Consider the following 12281-nt stretch of genomic DNA (forward strand, 5'->3'; position numbering starts at 1 on the left):
GTGGGGAAAAAAAGGCTGTGGTATCAAGAGTTTAGTTAAAGACTCTATAAATCACATTCTAAAGCACAGGCAGAAATTATTTGGGGCAGACTTCTGGATGGTTAACACACTGCAGAGCCAGAGGCTGTCTCTCGCTATGGAAAACAATGGGCAATGTGTATGCTGGTTTGTGATTTCAGCAGATGCTGCCCTTTACAAGCTAAAATCAGCGAGAGAGGAGCTAATTCTGCTTTCACTCAGCAAGACCAGGCTGCTTTGTGTTTGGAAAGGAGTGGTGCCAAAGTCACAAACTTCCCATAGCATTTTATGGCCAATTGTTCCCTCCAGGTGACAGACATCAGTTCCGAAAACAAAGAAAAGAAAACCTCTATGCAGTGGATGAGGCAAATCCAGAAGCCAAAATCTAGGGGGGAAAAAACCCCAACTTGGTGATATAGACTTGGACGTGGCACTTGGTGCCATGGTCTAGCCTCGAGCTCTGTGGTAAAGGGTTGGACTTGATGATCTGTGAGGTCTCTTCCAACCCTGATGATACTATGATACTATGATGATACTATGATACTAGATCTGATGATATCTACATAATGGAGGTGAACTTACAATTTGTCATCTCATAACATCAGAAGAAAAATGAACTGGAAGATAAAAAGAGATTTCTGAGAGTTTGTTTGCTGTTCCTAATTGAGAATACTGTAAAGTTCTTGCCACAGGGAAGTAACTGGAAATCACAGTACAGAAGATGGACCATAATGCCATCAAATCAAAATTAAGACCATAAGCAATTGTAAAATGGAAATAAATGTTTAAAATAAAATTAAAAAGAAGCCAAAAATATAAAATCAAGGTGAAAGAGCAAAGAGAAGGTAAAACATAAGGAATGCCAGAATATAAATACATTCTCAGAGCTGACCAAAAATGAAAGAAAGCAAGAACAGGTGCAAGAAAATGGGAAATTAAAAACTGTATTTATGAGTGAATGGTGCCTATGTCTGGGTACAGCATTGCAGAACTGTTCTTCTGTCCCAGAGCTCATACATGTGAGCCCTGTTCATCCCCTACCAGTTCATGCTGCATCTGACAAAGGAGATTTCTTTCTAAGGAGGAGCTACATCTCATGCTACTAACCTTGATTTTTTTCCTTGCAGATTGCAACTCAACTACTGAGTTCTGCTTCTGCATTACTTCCCTTGACTAATACTTCTTGGAGTACCTCTGTTTGCCATAGTTGATGGTCCCTGCTATGTGGTCTGAAATTAATGCAGTCAGATAAGACATTTACTTGGAAAAAAAATAATTTGACTTCCACTGGATGGATTCTGGCTCAAGAAATGTGGCCTTGCCTTACGCATCGACCTTTATGCTATAAGAATTAAAATCAGAAGTATAATTTCTGGCAGTATAAAAGTACTTTTTAATACATCTGGACCAGGAAGTTGACTTTTAGTAGGGATTTTTATTAGGGAAACTGAGTCACTTGTACTCAAAGTAATTAAGTTTCTGCCTTTATCTACTAACCAGTGCAATAATTAAATTAAATGTGTTACTTCAAAAGCTAATTCAAGAAAAAAAAAGGTTTACTTCAAAACACTAATTCTGACCTGTTAACTTTCTTTGCCCTCAGAAATACTGCAGCTCAGAAAGGCTATCAAATATATGGTCCATTCTGCAACATTTGGTGGGATGCAATTCCTGATGAGCATTTTGTTTCTTCACCAGGTACTTCAGTAAGCACAGGGTGGACCACAGACAGCTTATGAAGGTGTTCAAGAAAACATGCTGAAACTCTGTCAGGTCAGATGATCTCCTCTCCTGCAAGCAACACGACATTCACCTCAGCAAGGTAAGTGGATGCTTGTATGTGTCCCATGGACAGATGCCCACCAGGCGATGCGCACCTCTTACAGCTATGATACACATTTGTCAGCAGAAGACATATGACTAAGGAACAAATGAACATCTGGTCAGACATTCATTTCAGCAGCAAAATTTAGCATGGATATTTTGTCATAAGATATGAAAGTCCCCATTTATATTTACTCTGTTACTCCTTTTTCTTATGAGCAGTAAGCAAGACTGTAGTCTCAGAGAGCCTAAACTAGTGAGTATACTCCAACTCCTAATTGCAGCTTACATCTGATCTCACTTCACTAACAGGTTCAGATTGCTGTGGGTAGAGTTGGATCCATGATATTTAACAGCAGCGAGTCTTGCTTTCAACATACATTTTTGATGTTAGAAGCAGTCAGGCAAATGTAGCTCATTTGTTCCCACTAAAGCTAATAGAGCTGCACAGCAGGATGTGGAAGTATAATAGGGATCATTATCTCTTGTCCTGATGAGCACAAAAGCAATTTTCTTAACCTAAGCTGTATCTATTCTTCTATCTCAGAGCCAGTATTGTTACCAAAATATCTTTGTATGGTTGGGCAAAACAGCTAGTTAGAGAGTGTAGAGCCTACCTTGACTCAGTCATGCAGAAACTGTGCTTAGGTGACTTCAACATTTCTATTTGCATGAATCAAGAAGGCTTTTTGTTTTAAAAGCTCTGGCTCAGAGTCCAGTAAAACATGTAAACAGTTGTCATGTATGCACTGTTTGATTTCCCTAAAGGGAGTCTTTTCAGCCTGTACAAAAAAAACAATTAAAAGAATCCTCCCAAAAAATCAATTAAAAAAGATCAATATTATGATGATGAAGAAGTCAATGTTCTAGTTTAGGAAAACAAGGTTGCCACAGAAACATTGTGAGTGGCCATAAAATCGTGCTTGCAGGTTCTATGTGCAGCCTTTGAACACCAAGGGAGTGGTGATGCAGGCCAAAATAGAAAGGTTTTAACATAATCCTTTCTGATTCTGTCCTTTGGTCAGGAATGGTAAAGTAGACAGCATTCTGAAGCTGCAAGAAGCAGTGAGGCTATGCTGTATGCAAGAAAATAGTCTAACAGAGGTAAATGTGAAATTGTGCAGAGGAGAAGGCAATACTTATTTACCTGTCCCTAAGTAGGCTGAAGTTAACAATTGCATGCAGCCGGTTACAGATTTCATTCACTCGCATCTGCATACTTAGAAACAACAAAACCTGTGTCCTCAGGTGGTCTGGACAAGAAGACCTGTGTAGAAATCATGAGTTACTGAGTCCTTCTTACATCTCTGGTGTTCTTTGATTGTCAATGGTGTAATAGTTTGGGGACAGATACTTTGTATTCCTTAGGATTTTGTATAGGACAGTCTTCTGCCTCAGGATCTTCCTTACTTCAGCCTCTTATAAATTGCAGCAAAAATCACATTTCATTATCTGTTCCTCCTCATCCACTCTAGTGAGAGGTGTCCCTGCCTATGGCAGGGGTTTGGAACTGGATGATCTTTGAGGTCCCTTCCAACCTAAACCATTCTATGATTCTATGTTTGAAATCTGTGTCTGTTTTCCTGGTGGGCTAATAAGACAAGCATATATGATTTGCTGCAACCTAGCTCAAGTCATCCAGTTGACAAACCATCTGTGCTGTGCTGTTATCAATGCACACGGCCTTCAAACCTTGGCAGAGAAAATACATGCCTGAGTTCTGCTTCTGGGGAAAGGTTTCCTGAGAGTAGTGTTCTGGGAACAGGCTCCTTCATTATCATTGTAGGTGAATCCCTTCACTCTTGTTCTGCTGTTGCTTCTGGTGCTCTCACACAAATATTTGCATTTATAGTTTATTTATACCATTCTTTTTTTTCCTCTTTGTGATGGTTTAGAACTAGTACTTTGGCCTAGTTCCTGATGGCAAACAAGAGTAGGAATTTTCCACAGACTTCAAGTAAAAGGTAAATAAAGTTAGGGATAGGACACAGATAAATTTATATATTCACATGTGTCTGCTGAATAGTTTATACTTGGTTTTACTTAGTTTAGGCTTGATATTGCTCTTTCTTCACTCCTCTCTCTGCAGCTCTGCTTGCTTGCATGGCTGCCTTCTGATGTTCTGCTGGTTCAACTGAAGCATGTATTTTTTCTGTTGAGGTACAGGGAAGAGGGAAGGGGTAGGGGGGAAACTTGCCAGCAGTCCCTCTGATGTTCATAAACAGTGAGTTTCTTCTCTTCTAATTGTTGGAAAAACTCATTGCCAAGATATTTTTTCCACCACTTCTTACCCAAATACCAGTACTAATGTGTATTCCCTTCTCCCATGACTCAGTCATGACACCGAGAAGCTGGCAAAAGCCCTTTGTGTCTCCAAGTCATGACAGCATGCCAGTAAAAACACTGCCTCTATCTGAACTGGAAACAGCAATTTTGAGCAAGCATGGCCAGATGTAAGCTTATCATTTTGAGCAGGTATGTCAGAAGGTTGTAAAAATAAAAGGAACAAAACTATTTAGAAGAGATTTCCAACATGAGTTACTTGATAACTGGCTTCACTGCCATCTTTTCCCCCCATAACTCCTTCCAGTTTGACTGATTCAAGTTATATGAATTAAAAAAAATAAAAATGCAACAAGTACTGAAAATTAAGCAAAAAGGAAAAAAAAATATAAATAACCCATCTACATTTTAGTAGATCTAACCCACTGCTCTCTATTCACAGAAGAGAACTTAACAAAGTACCTTAGTGAAACTCAGTATCACGCTGCAGACCTGCTTGGTGACAAAGAGCAAACTTCAAGGACACATTTGCAAAGAGTAACACTGGAAAACTGGGCATGAAATAGTTCTCTTTAAATTGGCATTTCTAAGAACAGTCTGATTTTCCAGCTGAGTTCATGCTGGCCTTATGCTACCTGTATGCTGCTCTGCACTCATGTTGTAAGAGAAACATTCTTGGCAGGTCACCATTACTCACAGCTCAAACAGGAAAGCATAGCTGAGACTCATCTATACAGGACCGCTTGTTGCTCTCAAAGTAGGAATGACCTCAGCAACAACATATACAACAAAGAGATGGGGGATTGAGCAAAGGCCACACCAGAACACACAGTATTCTGCTCAACCTGGAGCCGTTTACAGAGTCATGGAATCACAGAACTGTCAGGGTTGGAAAAGACCTCAAGGATCATCTAGATGCAAGCCCCCTGCCAGGGACAGGGAAACCTCACATTAGATCAGGTTGCTCAGAGCCCCATCCAGCCTGGCCTTAGAAACTTCTAGAGATGGGGCTTCTACCACCTCCATGGGCAACCTGTTTCAGTGTCTCCTCACTCTCATGATGAAGAACTTCTTCCTAACATCCAAACTGAATCTACCCACTTCCACTTTTCATAGAATCAACCAAGTTGGAAGAGATCTCCAAGATTATCCAGTCCAACCTATCACACAGCCCTACCCAATCAACTAGACCATGGCACCAAGTGCCTCAGCCAGGCTTTTCTTGAAGACCACCAGCAACACCGACTCTACCACCTCCCTGGGCAGCCCACTCCAATGGCAAATCACGCTCTCTGGGAAGAACTTCCTAACATCCAGCCTATACCTCCCCTGACACAACTTGAGACTGTGTCCCCTTGTTCTATTGCTGGTTGTCTGGGAGAAGAGGCCAACCCCCACCTGGCTACAACCTCCCTTCAGGTAGTTGTAGACAGCAATGAGGTTACCCCTGACATTAAACACCCCCAGCTCCCTCAGCCTCTCCTCATGGGGTTTGTGTTCCAGGCCCCTCACCAGCTTTGTTGCCCTTCTCTGGACACATTCCAGTATCTCAAAATCGCTCTTGAATTGAGGGGCCCAGAACTGGACACAGCACTCAAGGTGTGGCCTGAGCAGTGCTGAGTACAGGGGAAGAATAACCTCCCTTGTTCTACTGGCCACACTGTTCCTGATGCAGACCAGGATGCCATTGGCTCTCTTGGCCACCTGGGCACACTGCTGGCTCATCTTCAGCTACTATCCACCAGCACACCCAGGTTTCTTTCTGCCTGGCTGCTCTCCAGCCACTCAGTCCCCAGCCTGTAGCACTGCTTGGGATTGTTGGGGCCAAAGTGCAGAATCCTGCACTGGGCCTTGTTAAATCTCATCCCATTGGCCTCTGCCCACCCATTCAGCCTATCTAGGTCCCTCTGCAGGGCTCTCTACTCTCCAACAGATCCACACCTGCTCCCATCTTGGTGTCATCTACAAACTTACTGATGCTGGACTCAATCCCCTGGTCCAGATCATCAATAAAGATATTGATCAGGACTGGGCCCAGCACTGATCCCTGTGGGACACCACTAGTGACTGGCTGCCAACTGGATGTGGCACCATTCACCACCACTCTCTTGGCCCTGCTCTCCAGCCAGTTCTTAACCCACATTGGAGTGAATCTGTCTAAGTCATGAGCTTGCTGTGGCTCCACTTCCCTGTAGTCCTATCGCTACCTGATTCCCTAAAAAGTCCCTCACCAGCTTTCTTGTAGGCCTCCTTCAGATGCTGGAAGGCCACAACAAGGTCTCTTCAGAGCCTTCTCCTATCCAGACTGAACAGCCCCAACTGTATCAGTCTGACTCCATAGGAGAGGTGCTCCAGCCCTCTGGTTCTCCTCATGGCCCTTCTCTTCAGCAACTTCAGCCATACTGAAGTCTCCAGACGTGGTCATAGATGCAGTGAGTTGTTCAAGTGTGTTTTGTGACTTGGTGCCATGGTCTATCCTTGAGCTCTGTGGTAAAGGGCTGGACTTGATGATCTGTGAGGTCTCTTCTAACCTTGGTGATACTGTGATACAGGAGGGCCTACACACCAGACTTTTGCTCTAGCTGGCAAAGGTAGTAAAAATAGCAAAGACAAGGTTAGAGTCTACAGTCCAGTCTTGCACAAGCAATCTTATGCCCTTGAATATATACTTAGATTGCACCACCTCCTTTTCTTTTTTTCTGATACTGATGTTTAGCTGATGTAGCTGAAGACTGAAATCTTTGTCTAGCAATGCAGATGACCTGGGGAGTATCTGTCAGATGGAGTCTCTAACTCAGATTTTTATACACACAAATGCAAATGGGGGAAAAAAAACAAACCCTGAACAAGAGAGGTGAAGGCATGATTCAAGAATCAAAGAAAGTGTTAATTGTAGGTGGAATATAGAGTCAAATTTCTGTCTAATGTTTTTCTCCAAAGAAAACAATCCCCTTTGTCCTTACAACACCTGTGACAAGGCTGCATCACTGTTAGCATGCTCTAGTTTCCAAAACTCAAACCCAAGTTCTCATTGATTCTATTTAATAAAGTGCTTGAAATTCAAACAGTAGCATCACCTGAAATCCAACAAAGCTGATATTCCATAGCACTCCACAAGCCAATAAAAAACGGTATCAGCATGTAAAATTTTATAGCTTTAACCTGTTACACTGCTCCTTCCAGTAGCAAACCTGAGGAGAACACAACTGCAACACTAATGCAACAGATGCACTTGAAGAGATTTGCATGAGCACAAGGCTCTAGGGTAAAAGTGTTGGAATATATATATATTAAATCTAAGCATCCAAATGCCATATCTACATGTGCAAATAGCCGTCTCAGCTCAAAACTGACACAGGCATGTTTAACCATTCAGTTTGCCTGCACAAGAAGCAGTTCCCAGATAAGACAATTGTGTGTGTAGGAATTCGTCTTTCATGCACTTCATACAAAGTCCTGAAGTGTGGTTTTTCAAAATCCTGTCCTTCAGTTTAGCTCCTGCTGCTGCCTTAGAAATCTGCTGGCAGAATGAATTTCAGTCTCACTAACAGACATAGATACAAACGAAGGAGATGCTTTTGGACAGAGAAACACTTTCTATTGAGCTGCCAAAAATGATTGCTGAAATTCTTGCTCCAGTAAAATCAGTGATGTCTCTCCCACTGACTTCCATCCTGATAGTATTTAATTTCTAGAGGTTCGGATCACAATATCTGAAAAGATGCTTATAGAAGTGCTGACTTCTCCAGGAAGAATCTATACCATGCCACTCTCAACTATGTTGCTAAGAATAGAGGACACAGCCTCAAGCTACGCCAGGGGAAATTTAGGCTGGAGGTGAGGAGAAAGTTCTTCACTGAGAGAGTCATTGGACACTGGAATGGGCTGCCTGGGGAGGTGGTGGAGTCGCCGTCCCTGGAGCTGTTCAAGGCAAGATAGGACGTGGCACTTGGTGCCATGGTCTAGCCTTGAGCTCTGTGGCAAAGGGTTGGACTTGATGCTCTGTGAAGTCTCTTCCAACCTTGATGACACTGTGATACTGTGAATCAGCTCAACTCTTGCTCATTTCAAGTGGCTGATTAAAGTATTTGTACCCAAAGGGAGTACTGATGATTGTGGTCTGCAGAGAAGTGAGATAAGCACCAGTACAGGTTGGAAAAAGCAGTTCTGTGGAGAAAGACCTTGGAGTACTGGTGGACAGCAAGTTCTGCAAGGGCCAGCAATGTGCCCTCGTGGCCAAGAAAGACAATGGCATTCTGGGGGGCATCAGGAAAAATATGTCCAGCAGGTCTAGGGAGGTTCTTCTCCCCTTCTACTCTGCCCTAGTGAGACCACACCTTGAATACTATGTCCAGTTTTGGACTTCACAATTCAAGAAAGGCCAGGACCTGCTTGAAAGAGTCAAGTGCAGAGCCACAAGGATGACTGGGGGACTTAAGCATCTCCCTTACAAAGAACGACTGAGAGATCTGGGTCTGTTCAGTCTGGAGAAGACTGAGAGGAGATCTCATCAATGTATGCAAATATCTGAGGGGTGGGTGTCAAGTGGATGGAGCCAAACTCATTTTAGTAGTCAGAAACAGTAAGACAAGGAGCAAGGCTACAAATTGGACCATAGAAGGCTTCGCCTCAACATGAGGAGAAACGTCTTTACAGTGAGGGTGACAGAGCACTGGCACAGGCTGCCCAGAGAGGTTGTGGAGTCTCCTTCTCTGGAGACTTCCAAAAGCCACCTGGATCCTGTGTGAACTACCACTAGGGATCCTGTCTTGGCAGGGAGGTTGGACTTGATGATCTCTGGAGGTCACTTCCAACCTTTAAAGTTCTGTGATTCCACAGGCAACAAGTTCTGCACTGCATTTTCTGTACATTTGTGTGTGTACAACACTTCACTGGCACACAGCTTTTCACAAGGCTCCAGGATAAAATTGCCTTTTTTAATTTATATTTGGGTTTTCAGTTTCCATCTTTTGACAGCTCTTTTTCTTCCTATTGTATGAGCAAAACTATCATTCAGAAGTGAATTCTAGCAAAGTAATCATAATGCACTATTGAATTTCAGATTCCTGAAACCATTAAAAAAAACCACTCACAGAGCCTATTTGCTGAAGAATTCATAGTTAGATTCACACAAGATCTTAGTAGTGTTATAAATGATATTTTACATGCCTGGCTGCCTAATACAATCTATAACATTACAGGCAATGAGGCTCTCTATAAAACACTTCAATGTGAAGAAGAGGATCAGCAAAAGCCACTATCCTGAAGGAGTAACAGCTAATAGGAAATACTGAGGATATCAATAAGCTTATCTCCTCACACCATTTTTAGTTCCTTAGGAGGTGAAAAGGCACTTTTCCAACATTAAACAACAATGTTAATTGAAGGGTTTACCTCTTACTTATTATTGCTGGCAAGTTGTACATTACTGTCCCTGTAGATCTGCCAGGAGAACCAATTACATATACAACTCCTTTGAGAATTCAGCCAGATTAACACAAACCATCTCCACTGACTGTTCATGACCATATTCTTTACATTGCTTGAAGCAAATATGGAAGCCCTCACAAAGTGACTTCTACTGGCAGACCTATGAAGACAAGTTTAGTATCTTCTAGAGAGGGACTCTCAGAGTGCTCCTACCTCCATTAGCAGAGTAATTGTCAAAGGAGCTGTTGACCATCAAATGTTCTGTACATTCAGGAAATTATCTATTGATTCTGGCCCCACACTGTTTCATGATTTGTTGCATCACACTCCCATTTGGATATGGGTTCAGGATTAGTGTAGGCAGACGCAGCACAGCTCTCTGTACCTGCTGTGCAGAAGGGCCCTTAAACACAAGAGGTGATGGATTGCCTGAGCATTAAGAGAGTCATCAAATCAGAGATTTTGGCATTCTCTTCTGACAAGCCTTTATAATTGGATTTGTCCCAAAACAGATGATTAGACAACATGTAGACTCCCGAGTTAATGGGCAAGTCCTTGGGGGCTGTTGAGTTTTCCAGCATGTGGCATGAGAGTACTAAGTCACGTGCATCTTGATTGTTCCTTCAGGTTTTTAGAACAGTGGATGACTTTAATGGCATTATTTTGTGACACATGTTGTGATCAGACTGTATTCCTTCATAAAACATCCTCTATTTTTCAGAAAGATATGTTGCAGCTTCTTACTGAGGTACAGCTGCAAGCCAGTGTTCAATACAAAAAAGTGGTTCTGTAGGATGGAAAAAACCCCACTTTTTCTCTCCCAGCCTGCTATTTTGGATCTCTGTTTTCTTCAGAAGCAGGATGGAGGTGAAAGAAACTTTTCTTCATCTTCCAAAACAAAAGAACAAAGCCCTCATGCACCATTTACGCTTTTTTTTCTTTTACTCCATAAATGTTATGAGCAAATGTTATTTACAGATTTATATTGTGAATCTCAGGGGTTTTATCATGTAAGCAATTCTTCTGAGAAGGTTGTGACTGATTTTGTCTGGCTCATTTTGTCTTGCAATTAAATAAGATGTGTCTATGCTTTGATCTTTAAAGATGAATGCTGGATATTATGCCAAGAAGTAATTGAATTATTTTGCATGTATTATGTTTTTGCAATTCAGATGTGTTTAGCTAAATAGACTTTGCCTAGTTCTCAAATTGACTTATTTTTGTTTGGTTTTTAATGATTCTGCTATCTCCTGGATAGGCTGAGATCTCCCTTTTCCAGGAACATTTGGATACATACAATATACTATGTTCCTCAGGGAAAAAAAAATCAACTATTGAAGTGAGAAACATATAATGGATCAAGTCTTGTTTTGTATCCTATTAACATCTAGTCTGTGTTCAGAGACACAAGGGCTCCCAGTATGACCTGCTTCGTTGGCATTTGGACATGTTCAATCAGCATTGTTAATCCTGTGCTCTGTTTCGTGATAGGAACCTTGCAGAAGGGCTTCTCAAAAGCAGTGCCAACTCCTACATTCCTCAGTGCCCTGACAGATCAGCTTTAATGCCTCAGATTCCTGGGTCCTCACAGTATTTCCTTTTGGTACAAGTCTTTGAGGAATAAAAGAAATTAAACTAAACAAAATGAAACTCAATTCCTAAATTTGAAATTCAGGTGAAAACATTTTTTTTATTCAATGATCCAAACCAGATTTCAGTTAGAAAAATCTGATTCTACATTTCTTGTCAGTTTCTTTTTGGCCTTGAGTGTTCTTATCAAAGTCAATATCTCCTAGATTCTAGGTTTCCTTTTCTCAACTTCATTCCTCTGATGGCCTTTTCTGTAAATATTTGAGTACCTGCAGCCAGCTGCCTTAAGTTTCATCTGACTCTGGCAATCCAAAGATCAGCTTTTGATATCATATTTTGTTCTTTTAGAAGTAAGGATTAGTAGCAGCATCCTTTGCTCTCAGTTCTGTGAAGTTACTTATAACTCAGATGACTTTCAGTTTTACTCCTCAGTCACTGTCAATTATATGACAACTGAATCTGAGAGACATCCTTCAGAACATCTTGTGCAAAGAAAAAAAGCCAGTCAAGAGCACTTGCAATATGCACAAGCATATAGAATTTATGTAGTGTTTATCCTATGGCCTTATTTTATATCAATGCTTTTTCTATATGATCATCTATTAGTCTTACTATGATCTCCCTAGACATCTTCCTCACATCTGTTTGTGAAAGGACTTGTCATTAACAGCTGTGTCTTTAGCAGGTCTTCACCAAATCACTTCAGAGAGCTTTGGTTTGTGCTTAGTCACCTAGAAATCAGATTAGTTCCTGTGTTCCTTATCTTTCCACGATTTTATGGGATGCCTTTATGATAATGATTTCCCTTTGCCTTTACTTCTGGACTTCTAATGTCAGAAGAAAACTTCCTTGTGTCATATGAAAACTGCAACATTGCCAAGACTGAGAACCTCCACTTATTAGCCCACTTTTTAAATGGACTCTGAAATAATGATGTGTCTATAAACCGATAAGACTGAGACACACTGAGTGATAATTAGAACTGAGAAGGAAGGCAGTTTTGAAACGCCATCTCTTGAGAATATTTACCTGGTTTTAGTGCACAGACTAGTGCTGCTGGGAGTCAAAGTTAGGGTGGAAGGGTGACTTCCCAACAAACCAAAGCAAAGCAGCTCCTCCCTCAAGTAAACAGGATT

At 41.6% G+C, this 12281-nt stretch overlaps 1 protein-coding gene across 2 annotated transcripts in view; it reads left to right on the forward strand.

The window, feature by feature from the left end:
- Positions 1 to 1614: 1614 nt before the first annotated feature.
- The window catches only part of SSTR1 (somatostatin receptor 1), a 52104-nt gene continuing 41437 nt past the window's right edge, over positions 1615 to 12281 (forward strand). For both annotated transcript variants that reach the window (XM_064149190.1, XM_064149199.1), the window contains exon 1: positions 1615 to 1840. The gene's annotated coding sequence lies outside the window, so the exon portion shown is untranslated. The remainder of the gene's footprint in view (positions 1841 to 12281) is intronic.

The sequence above is a fragment of the Pogoniulus pusillus genome, chromosome 1, assembly GCF_015220805.1.
Source record: "Pogoniulus pusillus isolate bPogPus1 chromosome 1, bPogPus1.pri, whole genome shotgun sequence".
Taxonomy (NCBI): Eukaryota; Metazoa; Chordata; class Aves; order Piciformes; family Lybiidae; genus Pogoniulus; species Pogoniulus pusillus.